Source organism: Macaca thibetana, chromosome 7 (genome assembly GCF_024542745.1).
Source record: "Macaca thibetana thibetana isolate TM-01 chromosome 7, ASM2454274v1, whole genome shotgun sequence".
Classification (NCBI taxonomy): Eukaryota; Metazoa; Chordata; class Mammalia; order Primates; family Cercopithecidae; genus Macaca; species Macaca thibetana.
In genome coordinates, this window is record NC_065584.1 from 26,714,406 (window position 1) to 26,736,072 (window position 21,667).

At 39.6% G+C, this 21,667-nt stretch overlaps 1 protein-coding gene across 7 annotated transcripts in view; it reads left to right on the plus strand.

Moving 5' to 3' along the window:
* CEP128 (centrosomal protein 128) overlaps positions 1-21,667 on the plus strand; it is a 445,924-nt gene that overhangs the window by 2,912 nt on the left and 421,345 nt on the right. For 4 of the 7 annotated variants that reach the window (XM_050798934.1, XM_050798933.1, XM_050798935.1 and 1 more), the window contains exon 3: positions 18,948-19,092. The exons of 2 other annotated variants lie outside the window; for them this stretch is intronic. The gene's annotated coding sequence lies outside the window, so the exon portion shown is untranslated. The remainder of the gene's footprint in view (positions 1-18,947; positions 19,093-21,667) is intronic. One more of the 7 variants, XM_050798936.1, reaches the window with a different exon arrangement.

A 21,667-nucleotide genomic window follows, 5' to 3' on the forward strand; every position in this document is an offset into this window, starting at 1 on the left:
ACATTTTTGGGTTAAGTGTACCATATATGGCATAGTGTGTAGTTGATTCATCTCTTTCAATGTTCAAAAAGTTGTATTATCTTTCTTAGTTTTTTTTTTTTTTTTTAAATATAGTGGTCCTTATATTATTATTGAGGTAAGAGATCATTATAATTTGTGATTTCCATAAATAAATTCAACATGAATTTATAATTGATAATTAAGGATGTAATGTTAAAAGTTTAAATTTACAACATAGATATAAAAATTCTGGACCTTTCTTTGGATTTCATATTGTGCTTCAATAAAAGGTTCTGAAACATAGAGGGGAGACACACTGTGGCCTTGCAATACTAACACTGTGTGGTGGGGCGTGGTGGTTCACACCTGTAATCCCAGCACTTTGGGAGGCTGAGGCGGGCAGATCATGAGGTTAGGAGATCGAGACCATCCTGGCTAACACGAGGAAACCCTGTCTCTACTAAAAATACAAAAAAATTAGCTGGGCGTGGTGGCGGGCACCTGTAGTCCCAGCTACTTGGGAGGCTGAGGCAGGAGAATGGCGTGAACCCGGGAGGCAGAGCTTTGTGCGCCACTGCACTCTAGCCTGGGCAACAGAGCGAGACTCTGTCTCAAAAAAAAAAAAAAAAAAAAAAAGAATACTAACACTGTGTATGAGATCAATGGTGTACAAACTTTATAGGATTAGGCCAGGTGCATTGACTCATGCCTGTAATCCCTACACTTTGGGAGGCCAAGGCAGGAGGATCACTTGAGCCTAGGAATTTGAGAATACCCTGGGCAACATAGCAAGACCCCTTCTCTACAAAAAAAAAAAAAAAAAATTAGCCAAGCATGGTGGCATGCGCCTTTGGTCCCTACTACTCAGGAGGCTGAGATGGAATGATTACTCGAGCCCAGCAGGTCGAGGCTGCAGTGAGCTGTGATCACACTACTACACTCCAGCCTGGGTGACAGAGTAAGATGCTGTCTCAAAAAAAAAAAAAAAAATTAGGATTAAATAATTTTAGAGCTGGATGGGGGGCCTATTAGGATAATTTGGTCCAGAAATTTTGGAAATAATATAAAAATAATCTAGATTTATGAGATTATTAAAAACTATATTAGCATGTATATTATAGAATACACTATCCATGTAATGTCTCTGGGTTGAATCTGATATGAAGTAGTTTCAATACATTCATACTGTCACATAGTGTGTTTTTCTTTTTTGTAACAACATAGTGTTACAGGTCAGCACTTAGGATTCAACCTTGTCTCTTTTAACAGATACATAGTATCCCAGTGATTAGATACATTTAATGTATTCTTATCCAGTGGATTTATATTTTTTTCTTACTCTTTTACAAGTATAAAAAAATTCATTCACTCTATTGCCCAGGGTGGAGTGAATGAATGTGCTCATGGATGAATGGATGAGTGAATTAAAATTTCTGAAGAATTTCTACAGTGAAATTCTTATGCATATGTCTATATGTAAAATATATCTATATAAACATCTTCTTTTATCTTCCTAGGATAATAGTCATAGAAATAGATTTTCTGGGTCAACATCTATGTATATTACGGATTGATTGATTGAGACAGGGGCTCACTCTGTCACCCAGGCTGAAGTGCAGTGGTGCGATCTTGCCTCACTGCAGCTTCTACCTCCCAGGCTTGAGAAATCCTCTCACGTCAGCCTCCCGAGTAGTTAGGACTACAGGTGTGCACTACCACACCTGGCTAATTTTGTTTTATTTTTTTGTAGAGACAAGGTCTCACTATGTTGCCCAGGTGCATCTCGAACTCTTGGGCTCAGGCAGTCCTCCTACCTTGGCCTCCCAAAATACTGTGATTACAGGCATGAGCCACTGCGCCTGGCCTGTATTATTTATTTTTACTTGTATTGCCAGGTTTTTCTCCAGAAAAGCTAATGTAGCTTTTTTTTTTTTTAAATTTTTAATTTTTGTGGGTACATAGTAGATATACATGTTAATATAGTTTTTTATAGTTAATACTCTTACAACAAGGTATAACTTTGCTAACCCTGTGAGAGGTTTTTTTCATCTGTGTAAAACAGATAGACAAGAATATCATTTTATTATTTTAATTTGCAATTACTTAGTGAAATAACAAATAGCATTTGTTAAGGTCATTTGATTTCTGTGAATTGTCTGTTTATATATCTTTTGAGTCTTTTACAACCGGACTGTTCTTTTTCTTGTGTTTTTGAAAGAGCTGATTAACCCTTTGGTTCCCATATAACGCAACTATTTTTGTGAGTTTTTCTTTTAGTTTTTAAATCTTGTTTCTGGTATCTTGTTGTCACTAATTATGAATGACCCGAAGAGGCTTATCAGGCCTTTATCAGATATGTACACCTCTCTGAAATTTCTATAATGCTGGTGCTTGGAGTATTTGGGAGATGGGAATATTTGTGGTTACATGAATCCATTTAATTCATTCTGATAAAGACCTTCCCTCCTTCCTCCCTTCCTCCCTTCCTCCCTTCCTCCCTTCCTCCTTTCCTCCCTTCCTCCCTTCCTCCCTTCCTCCCTTCCTCCCTTCCTTCCTTCGACTCCAGCACTCATGCTGGAGTGCAGTGGTGTGATCTTGGCTCACTGCAGCCTCGACCTCCTGGGTTCCAGTGATCCTCCCACCTTGGCCTGTCAAAGTGTTGTGATTGCAGGCATGAGCCACTGTGCCTGGCTTGATAAACATTTAGAATCTACTCTGCCGACAGGGTTTGCTATGAAACAGGTGCTTGTGAATGGATGAATAAGTGCTTGTGAATGAATGTGCTCATGGATGAATGGATGAGCTTTAATTCTCTGCTTCCAGGCACTGGTCCATTTGATTCTGCCTCCTGCTTTGAGGTGCTGGACCAGGGTGGACTCCTGATGAAATCAGAGCAAAAATACAGCCTGGAACTGAGCCTGCTAGGTTTTGGTTGTGGAATAGAGATGTCTGTGTGGAAGAAAGCTTTCTACTTTTTTGAGTTTGGGCAAGTTAACTTTTGGAAGCTGTTTCCTTACCTGTGATATTGGTTACAGCTATGTTTACTCTACAGGGCTGTTGTTGGGGTTAAATTAGTTAATACAAGTAAAGTGCTTAGAACAGGGCCTGGCACAGAAACGGGCCATTTAATTGTTGAGTTATTAATATTATTGCTTCTACCATGATGACCGCCACCACCACTACCATCATTATTGTATTCTTTAAAAATGATTAATTTCTGTTTCACTTAAGCTAGCTCATGTGTGTTCTGTTTTTTTGGGGGGACTCACAGCCTTAATTACAACAATAAGTACTTTATTCTTTTTTTTTTTTTTTTTTTTTTTTGTAGACAGAGTCTCACTGTGTCACCCAGACTGGAGTACAGTGGTACAATCTCGGCTCACTGCAACCTCTACTTTCTGGGTTCAAACAATTCTCCTGCCTCAGCCTCCCAAATGGCAGGGATTATAGGTGCTCAGCACCACACCCAGCTAATTTGTGTAGTTTTAGTAGAGACGGGGTTTCACCATGCTGGCCAGGCTGGTCTCGAACTCCTAACTTCAAGTGATCCACCCACCTCGGCCTCCCAAAGTGCTGGGATTACAGGCATGAGCCACTGTGCCCACCCAAGCCCTTTGTTCTTATCAGCTTATTTTGCTTTTAGGGAAGAGTACCTTTACTCACTGGTACACCTGTTTTTTTGTTTTTGTTTTTTTGCCTTTTCGCCACTGCCATTTACATGTAACAAGTGTATTGATTTAAAAGTTGAGTTTTGGAAATAGTCTTCTTGCCTGGATTTGAATCCTGGCTCTGCCACTTAAGTTACTTTGCTTCTTTAAGCCTTAGTTCTCTTTTCTATAAAATGGGGATGATAATAATAGTGTTATGAGGATTAAATGAGAGAGCATACGTAAAGCACTTAGTACAGAAATTAGTCCATAGAAAACCATAAATCAATAGCTATTATTATTTAAATAAAGTTGAACATTATTATGCCTTTGTATAAATGTAAGCAAGTAATATATCATAGTCTCATAATTTTACAGAAAAGCAAACTAAACAAATTTTCTTTTCTGTCTTGGTTTATATATGTTTCCAGTTGTGCGGTCTCCTAGTTATTTAGAAGGTTGCTTTAAGGTGTGGTTTGAATCCAGGCTTTTCTAGCTGCTTAACTACTGGGAGCCTTAGTAGTTCTTCATTTGCCAAAAAGGGACTACTTTGTTCATTTAAGAAGTAAATATTGAATGTGCCAAACACTAAGACACTATTCTGGAGCCTGGGAATAGATAAACAAGAGCTAGTATGTGCCCTTGGGGAGGTTAGAAATCCTCTTTGTAAGGTTGGCCTGAGGTTAAGCCACGCTTTGCAGAGATACTTGACTGTATGCAAAGTACCTTTCATACCGAGGTGCTCAGGAAATGGTGATTCTTGCGTTTGTACCTCTGATGTTCTGATTTCCAGCTATGTGCGCCAATCGTTAAATCCAGTATGTTTCTACTTTATCGATGTTTTAAAAAACATTTCCTATCGATACCTTTAATTTTAAGGTCTGCTCAATAAACTTTTGCTAAAGGATGGTCTTTGAGTTCTTAGGCAAGAAATCATGATCTTCTTCCTGACCCTTAAAATTGGCTGTGCCATAGTTTGCTGAACCATCTGGTACTGCAAAGCAGTTTCAGGATGAAGGCCATTATTTGTATAACTTATTAAGACAGGAGGCTTGAAAGCTGGGAATTAACTGCAGAGGGTAGGGAAAGTATGTCACAGTGTTTGCAGGAAAGAAGTGTAGCAAACTATCAGCCGGTGGTTGCACAGGACTCTCAACAATAAGTGCCTTGCTTGCATGGATCCTAATGGTAGATAGGGCCTGTCTGAAGTCTGCCATCTTATTTCTTGTATATTGGACCTGCCTGGCATCAGAACCTCAACTATTTTGCAATCTGAGGCTTCTTTCCCACACATAAATATTCCTTTCTAGCTACTAATCTCTTTCTTTCTTCACATATCCAGACTTCCTAAAAGAATGATTTATACACAGTGCTTCTGCTTTTTCACCTCCTGTTTTCTCCACAACCTGGCATCATCCTCACCCAAGCTGTTTTACTGAGACTGCTTTTGATACAGTCACTAGCACTTCCAAAGGATACTTTCTATTCCTTTTCCTACTTGGCATATTTGTTGCATTCATCTCTCAGTTAGAGTTCAGTCAGCATTTGCCCCTAAACAGGCGAGACAGATGTCCCACAGTAATTTTAACAGGGAAAGTTTAACATACAGCAGCAGTTGGTAAACCATATCCCATGGGCTAAATTTAGCCTACCACAGGTCGAATCAAGCGACCCCATTCATTTATAATTGTCTGTGCTTTTGTGCTACAGCTGGCAGAGGCTAATAGTTGTGGCAGAGAAAAAAAGTTTGCTGACTCCTGCTATAATTAACTATAAGGGGATTATCAGTAAAAGGACAGAGATGACTCTAAAGAATCCCCTGGGCTGAGAGAGAGTGCCCAAAGGAGGTATAAATGGGAGGGGGCTCTCTTCAAGGCTGGGATTCAAACCTTGTTGGAGAAGGTGTGGCTATAGCCCCCAAATGGTGGAGAGACTTGCTGAGTTACTGGGCCATAGCTGATCCGCAGTTGCTGGACAAGGAGGGGACACTGTTCCTAATTAAAGGCGGAGTGATGCTGGAAAGCAGGGAACCGCACCACAAATGATGGGCAGGAAACACCTCTCCAGGATGCTGGTAGGGTGAAGCAGAGGGATTGACTGTGAGGGTGTCTGTCAGATTCACTAAGAATCTGAGTAGGGGTTGGGTTACTGAAACTTGATGGGAAGCTGCCCAATGCAGGTACTGCTGACACTTGATGGAGTTGGGTACCACTGGATATCACTCACACAGGATGCTGAAATGAAAATGCAACAAATGGGAAACGTGGAACCAGAAAGAGAAGCCCCTTCCTCCTGCAGTGTCCTTTTAAAAAATCATTATTATGATGATTATTATTTTTGGTTTCAATAGCTTTAAGGCAGGGGTCCCCAACCTTTTTGGCACCAGAGGCACTTTTCATGGAGGACAATTTTTTTACGGACTGGGAGGCAGAGAGAAGGATGGTTTTGGGATGATTCAAGTGCATTACATTCATTGTGCGCTTTATTTCTGTTCTTATTACACTGTAATATATAATGAAATAATTATGCTACTCAACCATGGAGTCAGTGGGAGCCCTGAGCTTTTTTTTCCTGCAACTAGACAGTCCCATCTCAGGGTGATGGGAGATAGTGACACCCAAAGTGTGTTGCATAAGTCCATTCTACTCTGTAGTCTCATTTTGGTTGCTGTCACTGCAGAAAACCCTGCTTCACAAAGATAGGATGTTGGCAATGGAAGCAGGCTTTTTGGTGCACAAGGGCAATCTCAGGATATTTTGCCTTGACTTAAATCCAGAACATACAGAGGTTTGAAGTTGTCTCATACTTTTAAGGCCAGAGTCATTTGCAGTCTCAAGAGGTTGATCCTCTTCTAGCATGGACAAAGTTGATTCACCTGGTTTATTTACAAGTGGGTCATGGAACCATTTCTTCCCAATTTGGGGATCTTTGGTGGTTGAGAAGTATGTTGGTCTGCTCTCATGCTGCTACAAAGAAATACCCGAGACTGGGTAATTTATAAAGGAAAGAGGTTTAATTGACCTACAGTTCTGCATGGCTGCAGAGGCCTCAGGAAACCTACAGTCATGGTGGAAGAGAAGCAAACACGTCCTTCTTCCCATGGCATCAGGAGAGAGAAATGCCAGGCAAAGGAGGAAAAGCCCCTTATAAAACCATCAGATCTTGTGAGAACTCACTACTATCACGAGAACAGCATGGTGGGTAACTGCCCCCATGAGTCAATTACCTCCCACCAGTCTCTCCCACGACACATGAGTATTACGAGAACTACAATTCAAGATGAGATTTGGGTGGGGACACAGCCAGACCATATCAGGAAGTAATGCTCAAACTCCTTTGAAAGCTGAGATAGATGATCATACACCAGCTGGGAGAAAGGAGGCCCTGGCTCAGTCTCTTTCAAAATCTCTGCTAATATTTGAAACATGTCAAAACTCCCAGTGTTCACTGGTTGCCCCCATAAATCTACTTTGGTTTTGAATGCATCCACTTTATCTGCTGACTTGAACGCAGTTGTCGTTTTCCCATGAAGGGACAGATTGAGTTTGTGGAGCAGGTTGAATTTGAATATGTCACACAAATAAACAAGTTTTGCAACCCATTTGTCACTGAAATGTGCTGCCAGTAGTGACTATTTCTAAAAGAGCTCTCTGGAGCGGCTCTTGTAACTCAAAATCTCTGGCCAGTGACCTACCATTAGAAAGCCATCTCACTTCTGTGTATAAGAGATGACGTGTGTACTCCGCATCTATCTCCTCACAGAGCTGCAAGAACAGACATGAGTTAAGGGCATGTACTTTAATGTGACTGATAATTTTAATCACATCCTGCAAAACGTTGTTAAGTTCAGGTGACATTTTTCAGCTACCCAGCATTTCTCCATGGATGACACAGTGCATAGACTCATATTCAGAAGCACCCTCTTTGACTTGAGTAGTGAAACCAGCAAGCCATCCAGTCATGGCAGCTGCTCTGTCTGTGCACATACCGACACAAAATGACCAATTTGGTTTTCTTGATATGTAGTCATTCAAAGACTTTAGTAGTTCTGCAGCTGTGGTGTTGGTTGGCAACAAAAGTACACATATGGTGTCCTCATGCACATCCTCCTGAAAAATATATCGCATAAAAGCAAGCATTGGTGCCTTATTGTCAACATTGATAGGCTCATCAACCTGGATTACATACCACAATGACTCATTAATCCTCTTTAACAATTGTACCTCAGTATCCTCTGTTATTCATCAATTCATCTAGTTATAGTGCTAACCAAAAGAGGAACATGTGCTACCTGTTGAACTGCAGTCTATCCTAAAAGTTCATGACAAATGTCCTTAGCAGCAAGCAGGTCAACTCTTCACCAACAGCGAAGGACTTCTTAGCTCTAGCAATGTGGTTAGCTGCTAAGAATGATGCTCACAGTGCACATTCATTTGATGAAGTGGTGACCTTCAATAATTGCTTCTGTTCTTCGTGTTCATGTTTTTTTCCTTTGAAAAACTCCAAAGGCTTGTCTTTTAATGCAGGGTGCATTGTCTCCATGTGGTGAAGCAGTTTTGAAGGTTTTATGGCTTTATTGCATAGCTGGTCACCACATATACAAAGCAGGCTTGGAGAAGGTGAATCACCTGTTGCAATGAACTCTTACTTTAAGTAGGACTCTTGGTAATTTTTTTAAATGTAGTTTTCTTTTTTGTTGGCACTTTTAGCATCTTCTGCTGTCCCGTCATTGGATCTTTCCCCCTTTTCAAAGAAGCTCTCCAGTGATGTTTGGTTTTTACTCATTTTGGCTAGGGTTAGCTTGTGGGCTTACCAAAACAGTGACTGAGACAAGCACATAGTGCAGGCAAGAGGTATGGACAGAAGTGGTAAATAAAAGAATGGGCAGGCCATGTGTAGACTGAAGTAAGTATCAGATTCTGACTTAAAGCCTGCCGCCAGATGCAGCTTGTCACTTGCTACTCACTGATAGGGTTTTGATATGAGTCTGCAAGCCATGGATTTACTAAGGTCTCTGTGCAGTCAAACCTCTCTGCTAATGGTAATCTGTATTTGCAGCCGCTCCCTAGGAATAGAATCACCACCTCAGCTCCACCTTGGGTCATCAGACATTAGATTCTCATAAGGAACACACAACCTAGATCCCTCGCCTGCACAGTTCATAGTAGAGCTTGTGCTCCTAGGACAATCTAATGCCACTGCTGATCTGACAGCAAGTGGAGCTCAGGTGGTAACACAAGTGAAGGGGGGCGGCTGTAAATACAGATGAAGCTTTGCTCACCCACCCACTGCTCACCTGCTGCTGTGCATCCCGGTTCCTAACAGGCCATGGACTGGTAGTGGTCCTTGGCTCATGGCTGGAGACCCCTGCTTTAGGGTGCAAGTGGTTTTTGGTTACATGGATGAATTGTATAGTGGTGAAGTCTGGGATTTTAGGCACCTGTCACCTGAGTAGTGTACATTGTACCCAATGAGTAGCTTTTCATCTCTCAACCCCCTCTCACACTGCCCCCTTCTGAGTCTCCAGTGTCCATCCTACCACTCTGTATGTCTTTGTGTACCCATAGCTTAGCTCCCACTTATAAGTGAGAACATGAAATATTTGGTTTCTGATTTCTGTGTTACTTAGAATAATAGCCTCCGGTTCTAACCAAGTTGCTGCAAAATACATTATTTTGTTCTTCTTTATGGCTGAGTAGTATTCCCATGGTATACATATGTACCACATTTTCTTTATGCATTCATCAGTTGATGGGCATTTAGGTTGATTCCATATCTTTGCAATTGTGAATTGTGCTGGGATAAACATAGATGTGCAGCTGTCTTTTTGACATAGTGACTTATTTTCCTTTGGGTAGATACCCTATAGTGGGATTCCTGAATCAAATGATAGATCTACTTTCAGTTCTTTGAGAAATCTCTGTACTGTTTTCCGTAGCGGTTGTACTGATTTACATTTCCAGCAGTAGTGTATAAACATTCTTTTTTCATTACATCGATACCAATATCTGTTGTTTTTTGACTTTTTAATAATGGCCATTCTGCTGGAATAAGGTTGTCTTATTGTGGTTTTCATTTGGATTTCTCTGATTATGATACTGGTCTTTTTTTTTCATATTTGTTGGCCATTTGTATATCTTCTTTTGAGAAATGTCTATTTATGTCATTTGCCCACTTTTTAAGAAGATTACTTTTCCCCCCAATATGTTTGAGTTCCTTGTAGATTCTGGATATTAGTCCTTTGTTGGATACATAATTTGCAAGTATTTTTTCCCATCCTGCAGGTTATTTACTCTGATGATTATTTCTTCTGCTGTGCACAAACTTTTTAGTTTTATTAGGTCCCATTTGTTTATTTTTGTTTTTGTTGCATTTGTGGTCTTAGTCATAAATTTGTTGCCTAGGCCAATGTCCAGAAGAGTTTTTCCTAGGTTTTCTTCTTAAGTTTTTATAAGTTTAGGTCTTAAATTTAAATCTTGAATCCATCTTGAGTTAATTTTGTATATGGAGAGAGACAGGAATCTACCTTCTTTCTCAGGAACACCTATGATTCTTAGGTTTGGCCATTTTACATAATTCCATATTTCTTGGAGATTTTCTTCGTATCTTTTCATTCTTCTTTCTTTATTTTTGTCTGATTGATTTACTTAGAAAGCCTTGTTTTCGAGCTCTGAAATTCTTTCTTCTTGGTCTAGTCTAGTGTTAAGAGTTTTTGCTGCATTTTGTAGTTCCCTAAATGTGCTTTTCACTTCCAAAAGTTCTCATTTTTTTTTTCTTTGAAATGTCTGTCTCTTTAGAAAATTTTTCATTCATATCCTGAATTGTTTCATTGATTTCTTTATGTTGGTTTTCACCTTTCCCTTTTATCTTCTTGAATAACTTAATAATCAACCTTTTGAATTTTTTATCTAGTATTTCAAAAATTTCACCTTGGTTTGGATGCATTGCTGGAGAGTTAGTGTGATCTTTTGGGAGTGTTATGGAACTCTCTTTTTTCATATTGCCAGAATGATTTTTCTAGTTTCCTTCTTATTTGGGTAGACTGTTTCTTCTAATTATTTTTGAATTTGTTTTTGATTGGATAGGGATTTTAAAGAACTTTCTTCTCCCCCCTGCCCTGCCTTGAGGATATGACTTTAATGTTTATAGTTGATTGTCACCTAGTTTTGGCTTTGGGTACTTTCAATGCCAAAGACTCTGTATGAGTTTCCTGGTTATAGAAAATCTTTGTGTGATGGCTTTCTCTGGTGCTGGTTATAGTAGCAATGTGCTGGGTGTGTGAACAGGTTTACTCTCTCCTGTGGGGCTGGAGTGAGAAATCTTATGATGCTTACCTCATTCCTCAGTGGTATGCACTTAATTTTTTTTTTTTTCTATTGTTTTATTTACTGGGTTGAACAGTTCAGGCTACAGGCCAGTAGGAGGTACCCATGGTAAAAAACAGCTACAACTAAAGCAGTTGGGTAAATGCGGTATCCCAGTGGTGGGCAGAGGTCACAGCCTTGACAGAGATGGCTGGGGAAGCTCTCAGTGAAATGCACTGAGGTCTTTTTGTGGGCAAGGGAGGGAGCCACCACAGCCTCCCTTCTGGGCCACCAGGAAAGTGATCCATCTCCTAGTCACACTCTGCATGAAGTGGTCTGACTATTCCCATTAGACAGGCACCTCTTTTCATCTGTGTAGAGGGGGATCGTGACTCTGGCTCTCTTGCAAGTCTGAACCTGGAGGGCACTCCTCTTGTGGGGATGCAGCCACCCTGAAGTGTTATGGAAAGGCTGTCTACAGATGCACCCATGCCATGCTCCTGTGGGAGGAGCCCCAGCTGTGTCTGCAGTGCTGAGTGAGGGGGAGAAAAGTCCCCTTCTCCAAGATCCTTCATGAGCACCAAGGCTGCCTGACAATTGGGGTAGAGCCACATACTTCCCCTACTGAGCCCAGCACTGCACCTGTGCCTCTGCTGAAAGAAACTTCCCACAAGTGGAAAGTTCAGGGACTCAGAGCCTGCAGTCTGGTTTCTTTTGTCCGACGGAGTGTCTGCCCTCTTAATGTGGTATGCTCCCCCTTACCCTAGGAGTAGCAGTTTCTCAGGGCCAGACTACTGTGAATCTTGCTGCTGCTCTGGGTCTAGCCACCTCGTGGGGCTGCCACACTCTAGGCTGGTGCTGGAGAATGTCTACAAGGGATCCACTGCTGTGAACTATCCTCCAGTTTCCCAACAGTGAGTACTAGCATGGCTCTGATGGGGGTGAGAGGAGAATGACACACTCTGTGAGATTTCCTTGGTTATAAATAGCCTTAGTGTGTTGGCTTTCTCAAATGCCAGCTGTAGTTGCAATGTACTGGGCCTGTGGACAGACTCAGGGCCTCCTGGTTAACCAGGGTGTTGCAGGCAATGGTGGTAGCTGAGGTCATGCATAACGTTTTCTCTTCCTGAGCGCTATGATGTCCCTGCAGATATTGTAATGGGCTGTGCTGGTTTGCTTCCAGCCTGTAGGTGGTGCTTGCAAAAGAGCACCAGTTGCAGTATTAGTGGTGGGAATTGTGCTTGCCTTCTGTTACCCAGGGGAGGTACTCTGGTGTCTCAGGCAATGGGTGGGGCCATGAAGCATGCAAAAGTCTCTGTCGTGTTAGGCTACCAGAGTAGGTGGATGGGCAAAGCTAGTCGGAGCTGGGTCAGGCAAGTCCACAGTCTGGCTCCCCACATTTGAGTGCAAACAGTGGCCCCAGTGGGGATTAGAGGACAGTTCCCTGGTCACAGGGGTAATGTTCCAGGGAGGAACACAGCTACCTCTGCTGTACCGAAGAATCCACAAGGGGAAGGATGGGGTAGCAGGTGTCAGTAAGCCCCACTCAGCTCCCATGAACTTGGCAAGGCAGGTCTCATACCCACGGTGTTGTGCTAGCAGTAGCTAGGTGGGTTCCAGGCAGCCCTCAAAACTCCCAAGCCGTAAGTGTTCCCAACTGACACAGAAACCAGCTTTTAGGTTGTGCACCTCCTGGTCAGCCCGTGAAGTAGAGGCTCCCAGGTCCTGTGCCTGCAGCTCTAGCATACTTTCTGCCCACTCCTTGGTTCTGACCAAGGGCGTTTGTCCCCACTAAAGATTATATCACAGGTCTCAGTTGGGAGCTTCTCTCAACCTGTGACCACTGTCTCAGTTAACCAGCAGACTTCAGGTGAGGTCCCTTGTGAGGTAGGATCACGAATGGCTTCCCTCTGTCCCTGCTTGGGTCTGGGAGTAAACATGGTTCGATGCTGCTCCTTTTCATAAAACCTCACTGCTCCCTAAGTCAGCACCAGCACTGGGTAGGGTTAAGGTGTTCTCCTGTGGCCTGGATTGCTTGGCTCCCCAGTGGGAGAGTGTATCATGGAGGCAGTCTCTCCCCACTCATGCTCTGGCAACTACCAGTTTTCCTCCTGGTTTATCGTGTAGACTACTGCCCACTGCTTCTTTCAAAGGGTTTGTGGTTTCTTTCAGTGTTTTTAAGTTCCTATGTTGCTTCTTGGAAGAAAATTCGTAGCATGACTTTCTGCACACAATTTTGTTTTTCCAAGTGGGAGAGGCATGCCAACGATGCCTCCATTGCACCGTCTTGGATTTAAAAACAACAACAACAACAAAAAAACAACCCTTCCAACACTTTCTATGACAAAGTTTAACATTATGCTAGCTACAAAGGAGAAATATTTAAAGGCCTCAGCTCTATTTGTGAAGAGCAGACAATGAAGGATGGATTTGGAGTTGAAAGGCAATTCAATGATTACTGGGAAATTGTAAGTTTTTTTTTCTTGCTGTTTTGAAACCCTTCTTTTCATAACTTCTGTTATATAGTTTCCCCTAGTTTTCCACCTACTTTTCATGTTTCTTCTCAATCTCATTTGCCACCTCCTCTGTCTGCCTTTTGTATATTGGAGTTCTTCTGGGGTTTTCTTTGGTTCTACTTCCTTTCTCACCGTGCATTTTTTTCTTGGTGATCTTATCCACCCCTATACTGATGACTATCAAATATTTCCTTAGACTCACATATCCAGTTGCTTATTAGACATCTTTAGTTTGGTATTTCCTCCCTGAAACACAAATTGATCCTCTCCTTATAATTGAAGCTTAGACAAGTTCAATTTAGAACATATGTTCTCCTAAAAGCTCTTTCTTTTCATTGATTTCTTTGCTCAGTTTACTAGTTCAGGATCCATCCAGCTACCAAAACCTGGAACTTGTGATTCATCTTTTACTCTTTTACCTTGCCCTCAGAGTTAATTCATCCCTGCTACACTTCATTTCCGCTGCCACTGGCTTAGGTGCCCACCATTCATTACCTAATAGATTGCAACAGCCTCCCAGCTGTTCTGCTGTTGATGTGCTTATTACCGTGTTACTCTCCACTCAGGATTCTTCAGTTTTTTTTCTTTAGTTATAGTAGTGGCTTTCAAATGTTTTTATTTTCTTTTGAAAATAGTAGAATCATTGAAAAAAACCCATGAAACCATAGCATGAAAATCAGATGAGGGCAGAACTTCCCTGGTAGAAGGATGCAAGAGCTGAGCTTATTTGGATCCTGTCTACTTTTCTCTGAGACAGTTTTTAATTGAATTCCATTTCGTTGTCTCATACACCTGTCAAACTTATGTGCATCCTTCAAGAAGAGTGGAAAAATCCTAACCTGACTCCCCAAGGATTTTGTTGTATTACTTAACTCACCATTTACAATACACTTAAAAGTCTTTCTCTCCTGTCAAAGACTATGACTTATTTATTTACTTTCATCTTTCATTTCTAAATGTAGTGACAACTCATTAAATGATGAAAAATCAATTTAAGTATCTGATTCTGTTTCCTAATGTATTATGTTCACTAACATAACAGAACTGACTGGTGGACTGGACAGTTTTTGATTTTGATCTTTTATAAATTTGCCAAAAGGCTTTGAGCAGATGAAGTTACAGAAGAGCACCGATGTAAAGAAGACAGGTACAATTGTTAACTGTTTCTACATGGTAATGTCTGCTGGCTTGTTAACTTTTTCACTTGAAGGATGAGGCAAAGCTCTCAAGTCCTACAGCTATTGAAACTCTATTAGTCCATTTTCACACTGCTTTAAAGATACGACATGAGACTGGGTAATTTATAAACGAAGAGGTTTAATTGACTTACAGTTCCGCATGACTGGGGAGACCTCAGGAAACTTACAATCATGGCGTAAGGTGAAGGGGAAGCAAGCTTGGACCTTCTCATATGGTGGCAGGAGAGAGAAGAGTGAGGAGTGAAGAGGGAAGAGCCCCTTATAAAACCATCAGATCTTGTGAGAACTCACCATCATGAGAGCAGCATGGAGGAAACTGCCTCCATGATCCTGTCACCTCCCATCAGGTCTCTCACTAAATGCATGGGGATTATGGGGATTACAATTTAAGATGAGATTTGGGTGGGGACACAAAGCCTAACCATATCAGAAACAGTGAGAAATACATTCTAAAATTTGAACTTTGTTAATGATTAAGCGTAAAATACACTCTCAATTTTCCCTTACCCCCTACATATCAACACAATTACCTTGAACATCTTCTTTGAGGACGATTACCTTGGACAGGGACAGCTGAGGCACTTGGAGGCCACAGAAGCAATCACCTACTTAATTAACATGCACTAGTCAGTCTTTGTGAAATATCACCCCTGATGCTGGGTGCTTATCTTTTATGGAACAGCTTGCAAATCTTAATTGTTTTAAACTGGCTCAGAGGCAAAGAGATTTGGGAATCAATAAATTACAACTCTCATACATACAAATGTGCATCATTATAATGAAGACAATCTGATGGCTCTTTAGGTCAAATAACAAAAGAGGTGGACTTGAGTTTGTAAAGGCTCATTGTCAATCCTCTTATTACAAGGGTTGAATGCAGTTTTACTCTCTTTAGTTGCAGTATTCAAGTTTGCATATGGGCATTTGTTTTAGATGGATAGATCCTCAGTGGGAGTGAATTGATGAGGATTCGTTATTTGCTCTGGTGGCTGTATTTTTTCTTTATAAGGTTCATTAAGACAGAAGCAACAATATTTATGCCTTTAAATACTGATTTGTTGGGAGCAGCTAAATAAGCTATTCTAAGAATTGTAATATCAGACCCAGAGCTTGCTCTAAGATTCCAGACTTTCTCCCAAGGTCAGCCGTCTTAGTCTTCTCTAGAGATTTGGAAAAAGCTCACGTCTGAAAAGTAGACAGCACAAATGTTGTTGCTTTCTTATTAATAAGAAATTTTGTTGCACCAGCAGCTGGTAGTAATCTGCAGAAGAGTGTTTACTGTTTTTTCTCCAGTTGAAAGAAATACCTTTCTCAGCTTTAACCAGAATTTAGGTATTTCTGTTTCTTTAAATTGTTATTCAAGAGTTTGGTCATTCTTCAAATTTAGCAGTTCTTCCTTTTCTTTCATCAGTGTGTGATGCTGAAATTTCTTATGATAATGAGGGTAAATTTCTTATCTAATTGAACTTTTTTCTTTTAAATCTTTAAAGGCAATGATGAAGATTTTCCTTGAGCATACATAAATGTTTTTTTCTACTAGTCTTAATAATTCTTCTTTGGGCTTCAAATTATAATAGTGATTAAATATAACTTGTGGACCATTTTTAATTTGTTTTCCAAAGTAGAATTTGATTGCACAGGTGATGTTGCTACACATTAGGATATTTTTATATCCTCCAATTTTTGCGTTCATTCTAGTATTTTAGAATGTTTCTTTAAGTGAGTCATCTTTGAATCTAGTGACTGCACTTCAGTAAAACTACAAAGAGAAAATAATATAAATTAAAGGAAATTTTCTTTTAATTCATAAACTCATGATAAATGTTTCCTTTGGTCAGTGAATGCTCTTCAGTGTGAAATAGTAGAGATTGGCCCTGTGATCGGCTCATTTCTTCAGCTCATCAGTTGGTGAGAACTAGTGGCATGGCCCTACCTAGGTAGATGCCAGGGGACTAGGAAATAAGGTCAAGAAGTTGCCAGGGAGGAAAAGGACACAGTTACCAAGAAAATGGAAGTTCTGAATATAGAGCTTTTATTTAATTAAATTTTCTGGGTTGACAGCCTGTTAATCTGCTGTCAGCCTATTAATCTGCTATCTCTGTAGAGATCTTTAAATTTGTTTAATTTGTTTTTGTTTCTTTTAAGCACACATTATAGTTTTCTCTCTGATTATACATTAGTGCAAATCACTGTAGAAAATTCATGAAATGTAGGTTTTTTTTTTTTTTTTGAGATGGAATCTCGCTCTGTCGCCCATGCTGGAGTGCAGCAGTGCAATCTCGGCTCACTGCAACCTCTGCCTCCTGGGTTCAAGTGATTCATCTGTCTCAGCCTTCTGAGTAGCTGGGATTACAGCTGCATGCCTCCATGCCTGGCTAATTTTTGTATTTTAGTAGAGATGGAGTTTCACTGTGTTGTCCAGGCTGGTCTTGAACTCCTGAGCTCAGGCAATCCGCCTGCCTTGGCCTCCCAAAGTGCTAAGATTACAGGCATGAGCTACTGTGCCCGGCCGGAATGTTTTTGAAAAAGCAAATCAGCTATAAACTCTGGATAGTAAATCTATTTTTGTTCCGTTTCTCCCTACTCCCCCTTTATCTCTGCCCTTCCCCACACCTCTAAATTTATACATTGGTTGTCCTAGCTTATTTTTTGTTGTTTATAAGAGAATACCTGAAACTGGTATAAAGAAAAGGGCTTTATTTCTTTCAGTTACGGAGGCTGAGAAGTCCAAAGTTGAGGGGCTGCATCTGGTGAGAACCTTCTTACTGGTGAGGACTGTCTGCAGAGGCCTGAGGCAGCATAGGGTATCACCTGGTGAGGGGGCCAAGCGTACTTATTTGGTCTCTCTTCTTAAAAAACCACCAGTGCCCACTAATCCATTACTCCGTGTATAGATTAATCCATTCATAAGGGAGGAGCCTTCATGACCCAATCACCTTTTGAAGGTCTTACCTCTCAATACTGCCTCATTGGGGATTAGATTTCAACGTGAATTTTGGAGGGGACATTCAAACCATAGAACTGGTCATTTATACACACATACAGATAACATATAACATTTATTATGAAATTGGAATTCATGCCTTTATCCCGTGCTTTGTCATTAAATGTTCTTCAGAAACAAATTTTTTAATGTCTGTTCATTGTATACCTTAGTTTTACCATTCTTGTATTTTGAAATTTGAGAATTTGAGTTGTTTTTATTTTGCCTCTATTACAGTAAATATTTTTGTATATAAATTTCTATATGTATTCTAAATCATTTTATTAGGAGAAATTTTTGGAAGTGTAATTACCAGGGCAAAGTTATAAGCTCTTCTTGATACTTATTACCTGCTGACATCCAGGCAAGTTATTCAAATTTGCATGTTCCCATTAGGAAAGTGTAGAAGTGCTCCTTCCCCTACAACCTCGCTAACCATAGACGTTACCATTTAACAGAAAACAATTACATAGTCTAGAAAAGCATCTTATTGTTTAAATTATATTTCTTAGATTATTAGGTTAAATGTCTTTTCATGGCCCTGAATATTTGTTTCCTTATGTGACCACTCTCAATATGTTTTTATTGACATGAAATGAAATAATAGGCAAACTTTAATTGAGGAAAATATTTTCAGAGGCCTGGTCAGTTTTCATTAATGCCAGTTATATTACTATTTACCATTCTTTTATAAAATTAGTTTTTAATTATAGTGTAAAATAATACACTGTTAATGACGAAAGAAGAGTGTATAATTGACGCTTATTGCTTTGTACTTTTCTTTTTGAGTCAGTTATATTAAGGGGCTCTCAGGATTTTCTTGGCCTCCCATGTATTCTGCTGTAGGTTCTGATTATGTGGTGTGAGCCTCTTGCCAACTTCAGCGGCCACTCCATTCTCATCTGCTTCTCCCTCCATCAGTCCTGTGTCTGGGGTGTAGTGGTGTTGGCTGATGATAGATTGGTGACTCTTGGTAAGGATGGACTTCTGCCACTATAGCTGCCTTCTGTGTTGTGGCATGAAGGGTTAGTTAGGTGCTCTGTTAGTTAGCTGTGGGAATCATGTTTGACCTTGTGTTGTCAGTAATAGTGGAAGAAAATGCCAGATTTTTATCAACAATGAAAATAATCTAACTTCTATTTTTTATTATAATGAGATTTTAAAATTTTACTTAGTTTAACATTTATGAAGCGTATGTAATTAAAGCCCTTAGATAGTTGCTGAATGTTTCATATGCTTAAAAAGAGCCATGCAAATTTCTCAGATATATCTCATCTTAAATCTTGATGTCTCTGCAGGAGTTCCATCAGATGCAGGAGTTTGAACATCTTTTATTGCTTACAGTAACTTAACTTTATAGCTGAAGACTTTGTGTGTGTGCTAGTGAAACTCATGCCGGAACGTGTGATTCTGTCTTAGTAAAAGTATGTAATCCTAGTGGGGGTAAGTGAGAGATCATTTTTTTTTTCTTGTATTATATGACAATTGGAGATAATTTATGTTTATGTTGTTCTTAATTTTATTTTATACCAGTCAGATTTTCTGCTTTAGAGTTAAATTCAGATGCCCCCATATCTTTACTTGTTAATATTTATCAATTCAGTGCAGTGTGTTTTTTATAAAAAAAGACTTTGAGGTACCCATGCCTGTGGGAATAGTATAAAAACAGCCTGGAGAGTTATACATGAAATCATGCTGGTGATTATCCCTGGGAAAATGGGGCAGGAGTAGTACTGGGTGAAGGAGGGGTGGCTGGAAGGTACTAAGACTTTATTTACAGTGTTCTAAATATTTTACTAAAAACTCTCAAAGGTACATCTGTCAGAATGATAATATTTATTAGTTCTTGGTGGTAGATACATGCATATTTACTTTATTAGTCTGTACTGTTTTATATCTTAAATATTATCCCCAAATTTCAGTTATAATTATTTTTAGTCATCTTGAAACTTAAATTGTCTACATAGTAGAAGCGTCTGACGTGCCATTTATATCTGGTGAAGTTGTCTTCAGATAACTGATTATTATTAAAATTTTGATAGTCTTAGAAATATCACGTCTCAAAAACAGTTATTTTGTTTCTTGTTCTCATTAACAACTGTTATAGTAAGCACATTGGCTTTTTCAATATTAACTTTTTATTCTGCCTGATTTCTTATCTTCAGTGATTTATTAACTTCAATCTAGTTTCCACAATTATGACTTGTTAAAATGAAAATTGTTATGCTTTAAGCAATAGAATTTTGATATGAAAGAGACAGATGCCAGACATAATTATTATTTTCTCTTATATAAGGGCTAAAAGGAATAAGGAAACAAAAATCCCTTTATCTGGGACCCATGGATTGATTTGTTTCAGGGCTTTATTAAATGTATTAGTATAGATATGTCACTTAGTTTTTTTCCTGGTGCCTAGTTAAGATTTTTATATTATTACTTGATAGTTCCCTTTTTTCTTGATATTTTTATGCTAACGTTAAATGAAAGGGAGTTGAGGAGACTATAGACACATGTAGGCTCTGGCCTGCACCTGCAGTCTTTAGCACTTTTTGTTAATTGTTAAGATTGTTAACTCTTCGGATAAACGGACAGCAGAGCACAGTGGGAAGAACATAGTATTGAGGACAGAGAAAGCCAGCTGAATTCTACTTATAATTACTGTAGGGAGTTGCATGTTATTTTATATCTTTTAGCAGTAGCATATCCTCTATAAATTGGGAGTTAATAGTATTCGCTTTAATAAGTTGTTATGAGAATTAAATTGGGTTGCCTTATGTAAGCATCTGCACAGTAACTGGCAGAATAGCAAGTTCTTACAAAATGTTGATCTTTTCCTGCCTTCACTAATGGAAAACGCTTGATGGGAAGTACTGTAACTTAGAGTAAAAGATGTTAGGTTACGTGGCATAGATTTATGAGATGCATACAAGTCATTTCCTAAGTTTAAAAGGTGAACATTATATGTAAGATGTCTTTTCTTCTAAAGAAAATACTTTTTTCCTTTGGACTTAAGCATTGTGAGCCAGAAAAAGCAAAGCCAAACAGTTGCTTCAGTCTTAATTTCTTGTTCATGTTTCCTTATGGTGGGAGGGACTGACATCATGGGTACTATACCTTTGTACTTACATGTAAGAGAAGACAGGCAAGAACCAGAGAAGACAAATGCAGAAGGAAGTTAAGAGCTCTGGGCTGAGGAGAAGCATGGGTGTTCCGACAGGATGTTCTCTAACCGTGTCTTAGCTAGTGTGAAGAAGCTGGATGTTTCGCTGATTCTTTTTTTTTTGATACAGCAGTAACAGACTATATTTCATTAAAAAAAACCTAAGCTTATGGCAAGGTTTCTTCCTTGTTTATTTGTTTAGTTATATTTCATCTAATATTTTAAAAGCACAATTGCTTTCATTAAATGCTTTAGGACATGTACACGTTTAGCAAATTCTCTTTATTTTCTCCTTAAATGTATGATCAGTGTACTTCCAGATGCATTCAGAATAAAGATCCTGGAAGTCTAAGATACTCTATTATTCAAGAAATGTTTCCTCAGGAGACTGAGGCAGGAGAATTGCTTGAACCCGGGAGGCAGAGGTTGCAGTGAGCCAAGATCGTGCCACTGCACTCCAGCTTGGGTGACAGAGTAAGATCCATCTGAAAAAACAAAACAAAAAAAAGAAATGTTTTTATCACACTGTATTTAATCAGCCAGCAAAATGGCCATGTAGATTTTAGAAAGATTCTAGCAATTAATGTTAAAGTAACATTAACCCACCATTAAGTAGAAAATGAAATTATTGGGATACTCAATACACTTTCACTTTTTATCAGTTGAGTTTCTCTGATGCTTCTTTGTTCTGAACTTATTTAGTTTCTTCAACTTCTATTAAAAGGTTTCCTGAAACTTTTGAGGTTCCCTTGCATGAAATAATTTTTTTTAATGCATTAAATAGAAAACTGAGGTACGGATGGAAGAAAAGCATGTTTAGAGAATTATCTACTGATGCCTATACTCAGGATGTCCGGC